The following is a 14013-nucleotide window of genomic DNA, read 5'->3' as shown; positions in this document are numbered from 1 at the left end:
TGATAGTTGTTGAGTTTTAATAATGAGTATATGGAGTTCATTATACTTTTTTCTCTATTTCTGAGTATGTTTGAAAATTTCTTAATAAAAATTTAAAAGATATAAAAAGGAGAAATTGTGAATGCTGAAGACAAATTTTATCTACTTCACAATTTATTCTCTACTGCCTTAAGTGGAAAGTTATAGAAATTTAAGAGGGAGGAAAAAGTCTTTATATTATGATCTATGGTTTATCGTGAAAACCTTTATTGGGAATGGTGGCTTTTAACTGAATGGGTTGGGAGTAGAGTGAGTACTTTATTATTTTATTTTATTTTAAAACTTTATTTATTTTATTTATTTATTTTTGGCTGCGTTGGGTCTTCGTTGCTGCGCACAGGCTTTCTCTAGTTGTGGTGAGTGGGGGCTACTCTTCGTTGCAGTGTGTGGGCTTCTCATTGCAGTGGCTTCTCTTGCTGTGGAGCACGAGCTCTAGGTGTGCGGGCTTCAGTAGTTGTGGCACGCAGGCTCAGTAGTTGTGGCTCGTGGGCTCTAGAGTGCTGGCTCAGTAGTTGTGGCGCATGGGCTTAGTTGCTCCACGGCATGTGGGATCTTCCCGGCCCAGGGCTCAAACCCGTGTCCTCTGCGTTGGCAGGTGGATTCTTAACCACTGCACCACTAGGGAAGCCCAGAGTGAGTACTTTAAATAGGGAAAATAATATTAGCAAAGACATAGTATGATGATGATATGGTGCCTGTATAAGGGAGGGCAAAGAAATTGACTTGATTAGGGCATGCAAGAGAATTGTGGGTGATGTGTTATATGAGGAGAGTGGAGCATTTTGAACCCCAGTCTGAAGAAGGAGTTTGGGCTGAGTTCACACACATAGACTGTGTGAAGCCTTTATATTCTTATAGAAAAGAGTGGAGGGAAAGGAACAGCATTTTTGTAAAATTAATCTGACAGGTAAGTGGAGCAGGGAAAGAGACTGGGGATAAGTGGATCAATAAGGAGGTTATAGTAATAATCTAAGCAGAAGGTGTCAAACCATTGTAATTACAGTAGGAATGGGTAGAAGGTAAAAATAGAAGAGACCATCCAAAGGAAGAATCCCACTGGTGATTGGTTAGACATGAGGTAAAAAGGAAAGAGTCAAAATTAACCCTTAAAGTTTTGAGCCTGGAGAACTAAGAGAATGAAATGGTAGTGCTGCTTTTTACAGAAATAGGGAAGTTGAGAAGGGATACATGTCTAAGCAGGAAATGCGTTTGTGTGTGTGTTTTGGGGAGGGTGTTAAGGGCAGGACCCATCAGTCAATGTGATCTTACAAGTTCAATGTTATACTGTTTGAGGTGATAGGTGAATTGAGTGGAGAAGTCGTAGAGGCCACTGGGAATCTGAGATTGGCACTTCTCAGAGAGAGGTCAGCATCAGAGGTGTGACAATGTATATTTGGAACCTAATGACAACAGCATTATGTGCCAGTGGTGTGGTATAAGAATAGAATTCTCCAAGTGTAACCCAGAATTTCAAGTTATGCTGTTGAATGGGCAACACAAGTACAGTTATGTTCACCAAGTGAAGAGCCTTTCTTTCTTTTTTATTCTTTATTTTGAAAACTTTTTATTGAAGGATAACGTATGTACATAAATTTTCACCAATCATAAATGTACAGTTTTGCAAACTTATGATTACTAGTGTAACCAGTATGCAGATCAAGTAACAGAACTATCTGAGAGGCCTCCCTCTGGTTCCCCTACCCTGTCACTATCTACTCTCAGTAATCCCCACTGACTTTTAGCACAATGGATTTGTTTTGCCTGTTTTTGAAGTTTGTATAAGTGGAATATACTCTTTTATATGTGGGTTCTTTTATTCAATGTTATGTTTGTGAAATTTACTCATACCATTGAATGCAATTGTAAATTGTTCTCATTTCTATGTAGTACCCCATTGTATGAATATACTATAATTTATTTATCTATTTCCCAATGTTAATGGATATCTGCATTGTTTTTTGCTATTACAAATGGCATTGCTATTAGCATTCTTGTACATGTGTTTGGGTGAATATATTTACAAATTTCTGCTGTTTGCATTTCTGCTGCTAGGAATTTCAATTCCTAGGAGTGGAATTGTAGGGTAATAAGGCATGTATATGTTCAGTTTAGTAGAAAAAAATGTTAATTTTTCCAGAGTGGTTGTGGTTATGTACACTCCCACTAGTAGTATGGGAGAGTTCTGGTTATTCCTCATCCTCCTTCACTGTAGCCATTAGGAGAGTTTATAGTATATCTATCACATTGTGACTTAAATTTTTTTTTAATATTTATTTATTTATTTTTTGGCTGCATTGGGTCTTAGTTGCGGCACACGGGCTCTTCGTCACGGTGCATGGGCTTCTCTCTAGCTGTGGCGCGTGGGCTTAGTTGCCCCATGGCACGTGGGATCTTAGTTCCCCAACCAGGGATCAAACTGGGGTCCCCTGCATTGCAAGATGTATTCTCAGCCACTGGACCACCAAGGAAGTCCCGTGACTTTAATTTTTAACTAACGAGGTTGACACCTTTTCATTTGTTTATTTATTTTTTTATCTGGATATCCTCTTTGCTGAAATGCCTGTTCAAGTCTTTCTCATGTTTTCTCATGGATTGCCTGTTTTTACCAATCTTAAGCGTTGGTAGGAATACATTATATATTATGAATAAGAGTCCTTTGTTGGATTTACAGATTGAAAAAGAAAATCTTTTCCCACTCTGTACCTTGCCTTTTCACTCTCTTAATGATGTCATTTGATGAGCAGATGTTCTTAATTTTAATGTAGTTCAATTTACCATTTTTTCTTTATTGTTAGCATTTTTTGAGTTATAATTAAGAAATCATTGCCTACCCACAAGGTCATTAACATACTCTCCTAAAGGACTTATTGTTCTACCTTTTATATAGTTCCACAATACACATGGAAATTGATATTTTTATGTGTGTATGGTGCAATGTAGGGATTAAGATTTATTTTTTTCTCCATATGGATAACGGTTGACCCAGCACTATTTATGTAGAAGACCATCCTTTTCCCACTAGACTGCAGTGACACCTTTGTCATAAATCAAGGTACCATATATATATGGAAAGCCTCCTTTCTTTCTAGCTCATATGTATTCCAACTTAATCATTTTCTAAATTATTAAAATCTTTTTTTAACCCAAGTGATTAACTCATATGGATGAACAACCCTGTAGGCTTCACATGTTTATTCATTTGTTTTCTTTCTGGAAACATATTGATTGCCTTCTAAGGTGCATATATTGGGCCAAGCATAGTCTAGGGTATTAATAGGTGCTTGTTTGGCTAAGATTTAACTGGACATAATGCATTCTGATAAGTCCCAAGGAAGAGGCATGGCATGATCCTGTGCAAAGAGATATGTATTACTTATAATCTCCAGGTCTTTGGGGGGTGGTGTGGTGTAGAGGATGCAGGAAGGCTTCCTGGAAGAGGTGATACTTGGGGCTGTCTTGAAAAATGAATAGGAGTAGTAGGTACAAATGCGGAGGAGAGTCCACATGGAAATACGCAGACAACTGGGTGAGTTTCGGAAACTGGAAGTGGTTTGTTACATAAAGTATAAGGGGATTGGGGAGTACTAGTCTGGAGGATTATGCAAAGAATTGATTATGAAAGGACCTTATTCCAAACTCAATGAGAGCCATTAAAGGAAAGAGGAATAATGAACCTTGCATTTCAGCAAGATCCTGACTGCTCTGTGCAGAGAGAATAGATAGAACAAAGTTGGGGATGGAGGAACACGAGGCAGGGAGACTGGTTAGAAGATGGCTGGTTAGTTGATGATAACACTAATTTAAGGAAGTGGTAGTGGCAATGGAAAACAGTGGATATATTTGGGAAATATATGGAAGGTTGAATCTAGAGGAGCTGGTGATATGTAGGAATGAGGAGCAGCAAGGAATGAAGCATGGGGCTACTGCCTCCAGAGCCAGGCAGCCTTGGGCTTAATTCTCCTTTTTGTCATAATTTAGACCAGATTAGAAAGACCATTATGGATTTAAAGAATGAATTGGAAGCGTTTGAGATGGAAGACAAGGAGACTAATTAGGAGGCTATTGCAATCATCCAGGCTTTATGATGAAAGTCATGGGGATAGAGGGAAAGAGAGTGGTTGGAAGGAAAGTGACGGATTTGGTGGATATTTTGGAGTTTGACTTACCTGATTTGGGAATAGACTTAGTAAATTAAAAACAGAAACTTTCCTGGTGGCGCAGTAGTTAGGAATCCGCCTGCCAGTGCAGGGGACACGGGTTTGAGCCCTGGTCCGGGAAGATCCTACATGCTGTGGAGCAGCTAAGTAACTAAGTCTGTGCGCCACAACTACTGAGCCCGAGCGCCTAGAGCCCGTGCTCTGCAACATGAGAAGCCACCGCAATGAGAAGCCCGCGCACCGCAATGAAGAGTAGTCCCCACTCGCTGCAACTAGAGGAAGCCCGCGTGCAGCAGCAAAGACCCAACGCAGCCAAAAAATTAAATAAATAAATAAATAACAGTAAAGGACTTCAAGAGAAAGCAGTGTCAGAAAAGGACACACAGATGCACTGGCCAAGAAGGAGGAGAAAAAGCAGAAGACATTGATGTTATAGAAACAAAGGAAGGACAGTGTCAGGATAGAGTGCTGAGTAACAACAAATACTGTAGAGGGGTTGTTAATAAGGACAGTAGAGTGTTCGTTGGATTTAGCTACAAGGAAATAAGTATACAGCAAGGGCTTGGCCAAAAGACATAAAACATGTTTTCTGGCCCAGAGGAGTTCAAGGTCCCGAGAATGGAAACTGTGTTGAGCGCTGTGAGAGAGAGGTCAGTGCAGGAGCTTTCACACACAAAGAACTGTGTCACATTTCCCCACTTCATCCCACTATGGTGTACACTGCCTCTGCATCCTTTTGAAATGACCATACCTGTCCACCTCATGCTGCTTTCCTCATGTAGGTTTGGTTGTAAATGGATAAATTCAAACAACTAAGTTTCCCTTGAATTCCACAACAAAAACACACCTCAAATTCTAAACTTAAGCAAGGAGATGAATATGATTATGCTGACATGCTGAATTTACATTTATCTTTTTTTTTTTTTACACTTATCTTTATTTTAGGGTTCAGCACTGATCAAGGTATTGAGTGAATTGGCTCTCACTAAGTATGGCCTTTAAAAACTATCTGCTGCATTCCCCTTGGCAAAATTTCAATGATAAGGTCTAGGTAAGAATATGACCCTACACCCGAATTCAGAGTTTTATTTAAAGCTTAACATTCACTTTTTCAACCTCTGGGCAACAAATGCACTATTACTAAATAATAGTTTTTTTCTGGATAATGGTGGTTAAGAAAATTATCTGTGGTGATTCTGGTACCTGAGTTTCATCTGTTTTGGGAAGGACGTTTATATGTAGTATAGCAGAGGTAAATATTAATGAATTTCTGTTCCAGAAGTAAGACTTATAAAATAACACATTAAACACCTGTACTCTGTAATATGAAAAATATATCTCTGGTATTGTAGTGCAATGTTTTGAGGTCACTCATTGATGTTCAGTCATTTACTGAACCACTGTTTTTAACAAAATATTTATGTACTGAGATACACATTTTAATTTGTAATTTTGCTCTGGTACATTGAGGAGGTGCTTTACCCAAGTCTACTGATGGAATCTGACATTTGGAAAAAGGGGACAAAACTTGAAGAGGCTCAAAGACATCCTGAGAAGAGAAGAAAGAGAAAGAAGTGTAAAAGACAGTAGGTAATCTCAGTTTTCCATGAAACACAATTTATAATTTAGTTGCATTTCATTAACCCAAATTACATACACTCACAAGAATGCACATTGAACTGCCTCAGTCCTGCCCCTCTACCTCAAAGCAGATGGAAATTAGGTGTCAGACTGGGAAGGTTGCCATGGTGTACTGTCTACAGGGATTTAATAGCAATCAAAAACAGCTCCAGAGTCCCTTCCCCCAACCATCCAAATGTGCGTTTCTCTTTTTTTCTCTCAAGTCCTTGTCTTAATTAATTCCATGTTATAGAGAAATCAGGGTGAGATTGATTTACTAGTGAGAAAAAATTTTTACTGCCTCCAAAATTGTTTATAGATGCCTTGATATTGTTGGAAGTAAAATACTGATGAATTATAACTGGTCCATTTTTATGTAGAGCTAACCACACAAAAAGTAAGAATTTATTTTTTAAAGGTCTTATACAACATGCCCCCATCTTTGAGACTTATATTTCTTACTGGTTTTTATCCCCCTGGATGACCTGCAGGCATCTCAAATTCAATATATCTAAGTGAAATTAGTTATTTTTCTCCATTACTCTCCTCAGTATTCTATACTCTCAATTATTCTATTCTCAATATCAGTTCATTGTCACCATCTTTCTAGTCTATCAAGTGAGATTAAAATAATAATAACTTCATATAATATTTACTATGTGCCAGGCGCTATTCTTAGCACTTTATATGTATTATTAACTGATTTAAGTTAATCCCAACTAATCACTAAATTCTGTCAATTATATTTCAAAATTATCTTAATAAATATTTGCAGGATGAACAAATGACTAATCATCTAAAGCTTGACCAATTTTATTAGCCAAAGGGCTTAGCTCAAGGGGAGGATGTGGCAGAATATTTAGGAATTGGTCTTTGAAGCTTCCTCTTTAAGCATTACATGTATAAATCCATGAGCCAAAATAGTAGAAGATAACCCTTTGTAACATATTGGAATCATCCACTACACCAGTGTTTCCTAACTGTGCTGAAGTAACTAGGGTGCTAGTTAAAAATACTGATTCCATTTCCTGCATTGAAGTCTGATGCAGTAGGTCTAATTCAGTAAATAGTATTCTCTTAGAATTAATAATTTACTGCTTGGAACTAAAGAGTTTTAATGCTTTGGAGTAGTGTGATTCAGTTACTTCTAAATTCTGATAACCCCTGGATAAGTTGACAGAGAATTGCTCTCCAGACAGTCGTAATCCTGAAAGGCGCAACTCCCAGTGATGTCCAGCTGCAAAAGGTTTTGAGAAACATTTCTCCATCTTCCTTTAGATTTAAAAATCAATTATGCATGTGCAGAAGAGAGGAAAGGCTGCTCAGCCTAAAAGATCATTTCTCTATTCCCCTTAAACATTGATTATGCATGTGTTGAAGAGAAAGGATTAGAAAAGGCTGCGGGTTTTTTTCTTCGTCTATTTATAAGAACAGCATCCTGTTATTTAGTATACCGATTATAAGAGATGTAGAGGTTTACTCAAGGTAGCATGCCCTGAAATAAGTCCCTCCTCATGGTAAGATTGTCTCTGGATTTAGCATACTTTACTAAATAAGCCCAGTATTAATATTTTTAAATGATTTCAGTATTTTTAGGTATGTAAGAGAGACTTCACTCTCACCCTTCGTGTTACTAAGCAACATATCATACAGTTGCCAGGAGACAGACTAGCAAGCTAGGGGGTAGTTCAGTTTTCCCTCATCACTTTGCATACCACATGACTGTACCCTAGAGAGGTATACAGCCTTAGAGAAAAGAGAGAAAAGTTAATGGCCCATAGAAAGGCTGGAAAAAGAGACCAGGATGAGGGAATAGAATAAGGAAAACAGCAAGGTATTTGAGAAGAGTGTGTGAGGTTGGCCGAGGAAGGCTGTTATGCAATTTCCTTAAATGAGTCATGAAAAAACCTTAAATTGCCAGTGCTCTATTTCATATTCTGTATGCTTCTATCTTTTCTAAAAGCATATTAGACAGTAAACTTGGAGAAGAGCTTTCCGATAATATTCCTGAATATTTTCAGAAGGGTGGAAATCAATTGTAACTCTTACAGAAGACTGCCAATTACAAACACATTAAACAAGTCATACATTATTTAAAATTCCAAAGTCAGATATACAACACTATTTCCTTCCATTTCTCCCTCAAAATAGTAAAAAAAAGATAGTACTAAGAGGGAGGTTATAATATAAATGTTCTTGGACAAATTTAGAAACAAGGTGGTTATATAGGCTCCTGGGCGGTATGTATTTCTGTACAAAATTTAACAAATCTAAATAAAGAAGGGAAAGAAGAAGCTATTGTGCTCTACCTAGAGGACTCTGGTATCTGAAATAAGAAACCAGGCTCTAGGTTTCATTGTGTGCATGTGAAAGGTTGAGTCTTTGTGTCTCTGTGGTATTTACTGTTGCTGGCAACCAGGAAGCTCCCTAGCGATTGTTGCTAGGTCCTCAGTGCCTCTGTTTGCCTGAAACCTTAATCAATGCCAGAAAGACCAGAGATAGAAATCGTTGCACAAAATCCAGAGCCTGTTGTCCCCAGTGGTCCTGCTGCAAACAGTCCATCTTGTGTTCAGTGAAAATCAGTGTAAAATGGAGACTTCACGCAAAGAGTTCATCCTCAGCTTCCTCTTCATGAATGCCAGTGCTCTCAGTGCAGAGCACCAAGAGGACCCTGGGGGGATGGTTTAATAAAATAAGGTTTATATTCTGGTGTCACCAGCTTTGACTAAATACACAGTAAAGAGTCTGAGATAGGGAACACAGACAAGAAAGATTTTGTTAGATTTAGATGACTTCCTATTCTGAGGTAGGGTGGTCCCCTTAATGTTTGCTGACAGCATGACACCGTAGTGACCACAGAAGCCGTGGTGCAAATGATGGCACCATTTCAAATAGGAATCCAGAAGATTCTGTTAAAGATCCATGTCAGCTATATTCAGTATCTTGTAAATATATATATATATCTGAATCACTTCGCTGTACAACTGAAACATTGTAAATCAACTATACTTCAATTAAAAAAAAAGATCCATGTCAGCATCATCCCCAGAATAACGGACATTGTCTCTTGAAATTAAACATCAGCTCTTAGATGAACCTCACAATCAATACAGCCCACTTACTTAAGCCATCCTGTACAGATGCAGGGTTTAAATTTCATTTCCTGTGTAACACCTGCCCAGTCATAGACAGTTTTAGCTCTGAATTTACCTGGAAACAATTATAAATCTGGGGTGAGATTTATTATAATGCTAAGACATGATATCTACTTAAAATCAGGTATCTAGCCTCCAAAAGTAGGACTGAGAGTTATTTATTATTGTCATTATTACTAATTTTTGAGCACCTAATCAAGGCTAAGGACTTTGTATGTATTATCTAACTTAATCCTTAAAATAATTCTAGGAGGTAGGTACAGTTATATTCACTTTTTTCCTCAGTTGAGGAAACTGAGGTTCAGATAAGTTAAATAATATGCCCAAGGTCTCTCACAGCTAGTAAGTGGCAAAATGATAGTTTAAACCTGGACCTATCCTGCTCCAGCTTTTGACTCTGAACTACTATTCTATGTATTCCATTTATTAGAGAATGCTTTTCGTGTGGGAATAAATTGTGTAGTACATCACTGTGTCAAGGTGAAGAGTATAGGCTCTGGTGTTCCTCTGTTCCCTTGTAGGGTAGTTGAAACTCAGAATGTCTGCTCTCTGGTTGGCTTTGCCATAATGGCCCTACCAGGACAGTCCTCCAGAACCCTGCAGTTCCCCATCCTTGCATTTCCCCAAATCTAGGTTATTCCATATGTAATAACACCTAGTGGAGTCTTTAGATGGATGGTTCAGATTGGGCTCTGCAGTCCCAGTCCAGTCAACCTGGCAGTTCTTTTTCAGTGTGAGGAAGGCTTGCCTCTAGAGCCTTCCTGTACTCACCTGATCTCTTCTTCTCATTTCCTTATCTAATAAGAACAGGAGATCATTTTTAGGGGCTGTTTGGTCTGAATTCTAATTTAGAAAAGAAAGCCTTTTAAAAGAACAATCTGGAGAGCTGTAACATTTTACATTATCCAGAGTGGTTTAGTGCCTTGGAGCCACATTGTCTCAAAATCTTCATTCCAGGGACCTCCCTGACAGTCTAGTGGTTAAGACTCTGTGCTCCCAATGCAGGGGGCATGGGTTCAATCCCTGGTTGGGGAACTAAGATCCCACATGCCGCATGGTGTGGCCAAAAATTTTTTAAAGATAAAGAAAAAGAAAATATTTTTAAAAATCTTCATTCCAGAATAAATCTTTCTCTTTGCATAACCAACTCCATTGAATTGATATTTCAAAGCAAAGAAATATTTGATGATTAAAAAATATTTTATTTAAAAAAGCTTTCATTCTTCCACACGCACTGGGCAAAAAGCTTGAAATAGTTACATGCAGGTGGTGTGCGGTGGTCTGCTTGTAAGGGCTCGTGAGAATTGATTGTATGTACCTCTTCCCAGTTCTGTATTTAGTGATCAGAATCATATTGGTAGCTTGAAATTGGTCATGAGGGAAGAATTTACACCATGGAAACTGGCCAGTGCTACAAATCAGGGCTTTTTTCCCTCTCTGAGAGCTAGTTGTTAAACATTTACTAGAAAACCACTAAGAGAGGAGTTCTCAAAAAGCAATGCATCAACTGTTTAACTTCAGTGAAACATAGTCAATCCTTGTGTTACTGGCATAATGTTGCTGAACTTCTCCTGTATTGTATAAATGAAGTCCTCAGCTCAGTGATGTGTACTAGTACAAGTATTAAATGAGGGCATACAGCTTATACCCTTCAAGCATAAGACTTGGTAGAAATTATGTTCGATATTTGACACAGAACAGGCTATGGTACGATCCACATCTTGTCAGAATGTTGGGTGTATCTGGGAATGTCTAAGAGTGAAAGTAAAAGCAGGTTGCAGGGACAGCATAATTTCTCATAACAACATCTGTAGGTAGCTTTTGGATTCTGAGATGATAGCCCAAAGAGTCTTTATTGAAATCTATAGATGATAGGCCTAGTCTATAGACGATGGGCCTATGTGTGAGAAGCCTATGACCCAACTTAGAATGGTAACTGTCAGAAAAATGGAATTTTCTATTGCTAAATGATGTGAGAATATTTATTTCTTAATTTATTACTATGTGCCAAATATGCACATTTTACAGATGACAAAATTGAGGCACAAAATGTTTATAAGTAAGTTGCTGAAAGACACCAAGTATATATTAGAGCGAGAGTTCAAACCCAAGAAATCTGAGTTCTAATCCTTTATAGGCCTTCTGGTATATATATATATATATATTTTTTAAATATTTATTTATTTATTTATGGCTGTGTTGGGTCTTCGTTTCTGAGCGAGGGCTTTCTCTAGTTGCGGCAAGTGGGGGGGGCCACTCTTCATCGCGGTGTGCGGGCCTCTCATTATCGCGGCCTCTCTTGCTGCGGAGCACAGGCTCCAGACGCGCAGGCTCAGTAATTGTGGCTCACGGGCCTAGATGCTCCGCGGCATGTGGGATCCTCCCAGACCAGGGCTTGAACCCGTGTCCCCTTCATCGGCAGGCAGATTCTCAACCACTGCGCCATCAGGGAAGCCTTCTGGTATATTTTTTTATGTTAAATGTAGATCAAGATTAACATTTAGGTTTAACATAATATATAGAATACCACTGGTTCAGTGTTTTCAACCTTTGACCATCGACCCATTGTAAAAAATACATTTTGCATTCATATTATATATCCAAAACAGAATAATACTCTTACTATGCATAATATCATCTGGTATTTTCTACCTAAAATTCTATTCTATTTCACCTTTTAAATGCTGGCCACAATTCACTAAATTGATTTCTCGACCTACTAATGAGTAGTAAACCTACTGTTTGAAATTCACTGTACCAGATTTTTGTATATATGGCTCCATGCCATGGCTCAGTTTACTACTGGTATCTTATTTTAAAACAGAATTTACAGTACTCTTATTTCCTTTCCAGTTACCCTATGTTCTAGTAGCAAAGTCCCTTGAAGATGGACATGATTTTAAAAGATCTAAGAGGTAATGAAACCTAAATGAGACTGATGGCAGTGAAAATGGAGAGGAAGAATCCAACGTGAGAAATTTAGAAGCAGATTTTTCAGGATTTGGTAACTGATAGGACTTGAGTGTCTAGTGTCCCTCCCCAGATGGTACAACTCATAATGTCCTAAGTGTCGAGGCGGGGCAGGGAGGTGAGATATAGGGTATGGAGTCATGGGGCAATAGCCAGACGCAGTGACCCATCAGGTTTCCAGGCAAGTAGAGCTTAGGTTACCACATTCTAAAGCTGAATTGCTAAATCCAAATGGGTGAAACAAGAGGGGAGGCAAGACCTGAAACAAACAAGATGGAAACCCAGAAGAACCCCTGCCTGCAGAAATTCTAATGATCTGAGAAGACAACGGAAAAGTGAATCTTGAGGAAAAAGCAAGCAGATGATTCCTATCTATGGGTCTGAGTGTTCCCTGAGAGTTTAAGTAAAGGAGAAGGTGGTAGGCTCAAGATGTGCTGGACATTGTCCGGGACTCAAAGATTAATACATGGTTTCACTCCTTTAGGAGCTCAAAGTCTAGTGCAGCATCTTATAAAGGAGCATCATTAAGGAAAAACTTTTACTTTTTTACCATCCCACAACACTAGGAATAATGAATTTGTGTAGTGCCTTATAGTTTACAGAGAGCTTTCACAAGTTATCTTATTTAATCCATTCAACAACCTTGTGAGATAGATATTCTTATTATCTTCATTTTATACACACAAGAAGACAGAAACTTAGGTCTTAGCTTAAGTATATCTAAATTTAGGTTTCATTCTCTTTCTACTAATTCAGAGCTGCTTATCAACAATAAACTGTAACCATTAAATGAAATTTACCTGATAAACTTTCCTACCATAGAATATGTGTTGGGAAAAGAGCATAGTTGCTAGAAGATTCTATGATTAAAAACAAATGTCTGATACCATATCACACACATTAGGATGGCTATAATAAAAAACACAGATAATAACAAGTGCTATTGAGGATGTGGAGAAACTGGAACCTCATACATTGCTGGTGGGATTGTAAAATGGTGCAGCCACTTTGGAAAACAGTTTTGCAGTTCCTCAAAATGTTAAACACAGAGTTACCATATAACCCAGCAGTTCCACTCCTAGCTATATACCCAAGAGAAAAGAAAACAAATGGCCACGCAAAAGCTAGTTCACAAATGTTCATAGCAGCATTATTTGTAATAGCCAAAAAGTGGAAACAACCCAAATGTTAATCAACTGATGAATGAATAAATAAATTGCAGTATATCCTTACTATGGAGTATTATTCAACAATAAAAAGGAATGAAGTACTTATACATGCTACAACATAGATGAACTTTGAAAACATTATGCTAAGTGAAAGAAATCAGACATAAAGAGCCACATATTGTGTGATTTCATTTGTATAAAATGTCCAGAATGGACAAATCCATCCATACATAAAGCAGATTGATGGTTGCCTGGGACTGGTAGGGAGAGGGGGTATGGGAAGTGGTTAGGGGAAATGGAGAGTGACTTCTAATGAATACAGAATTTCTTTGCAGGGTGATGAAAATAATCTAAAATTGATGTGACAGTGGTTGCACAACTCTGTGAATATACGTAAAACCATTAAATTGTGCACTTTAAGTGGGTGAATTTTATGGGTTAGATATAATTGAATGGGTTGATTATATCTAAATAAAGCTTCTTTAAAAAAGAAAGATGGGGCTTCCCTGGTGGCGCAGTGGTTAAGAATCTGCCTGACAATGCAGGGGACACGGGTTCGAGCCCTGGTCTGGGAAGATCCCACATGCTGCGGAGCAACTAGGCCCGTGAGCCACAACTACTGAGCCTGCACGTCTGGAGCCTGTGCTCTGCAACGGGAGAGGCCGCGACAGTGAGAGGCCCGCGCACCGCGATGAAGAGTGGCCCCCGCTCGCCGCAACTGGAGAAAGCCCTCGCTCAGAAACGAAGACCCAACACAGCCAAAAATAAATATAAATAAATTAATTAAAAAACAAAAACAAAAAAATAAAAAGAAAGATGATAGCCATGAAAAAAATTATTTCCTGGTTCTCACTGAATAGGTCTAGAAATAATTACATGATAGTAGCAAACAGCTCCCTTAGC

General features: G+C 38.4%; 1 long non-coding RNA gene across 1 annotated transcript in view; it reads left to right on the top strand.

The window, feature by feature from the left end:
- LOC309641481 overlaps positions 1–14013 on the top strand; it is a 37594-nt gene that overhangs the window by 14840 nt on the left and 8741 nt on the right. The window contains exon 2 of the long non-coding RNA XR_014252622.1: positions 5142–5786. This is a non-coding gene — a long non-coding RNA (uncharacterized lncRNA). The remainder of the gene's footprint in view (positions 1–5141; positions 5787–14013) is intronic.

This window comes from Balaenoptera physalus (assembly GCF_965194825.1).
Source record: "Balaenoptera physalus genome assembly, chromosome: 13".
Taxonomy (NCBI): domain Eukaryota; kingdom Metazoa; phylum Chordata; class Mammalia; order Artiodactyla; family Balaenopteridae; genus Balaenoptera; species Balaenoptera physalus.
This window is presented reverse-complemented; position numbering and strand designations above follow the sequence as displayed.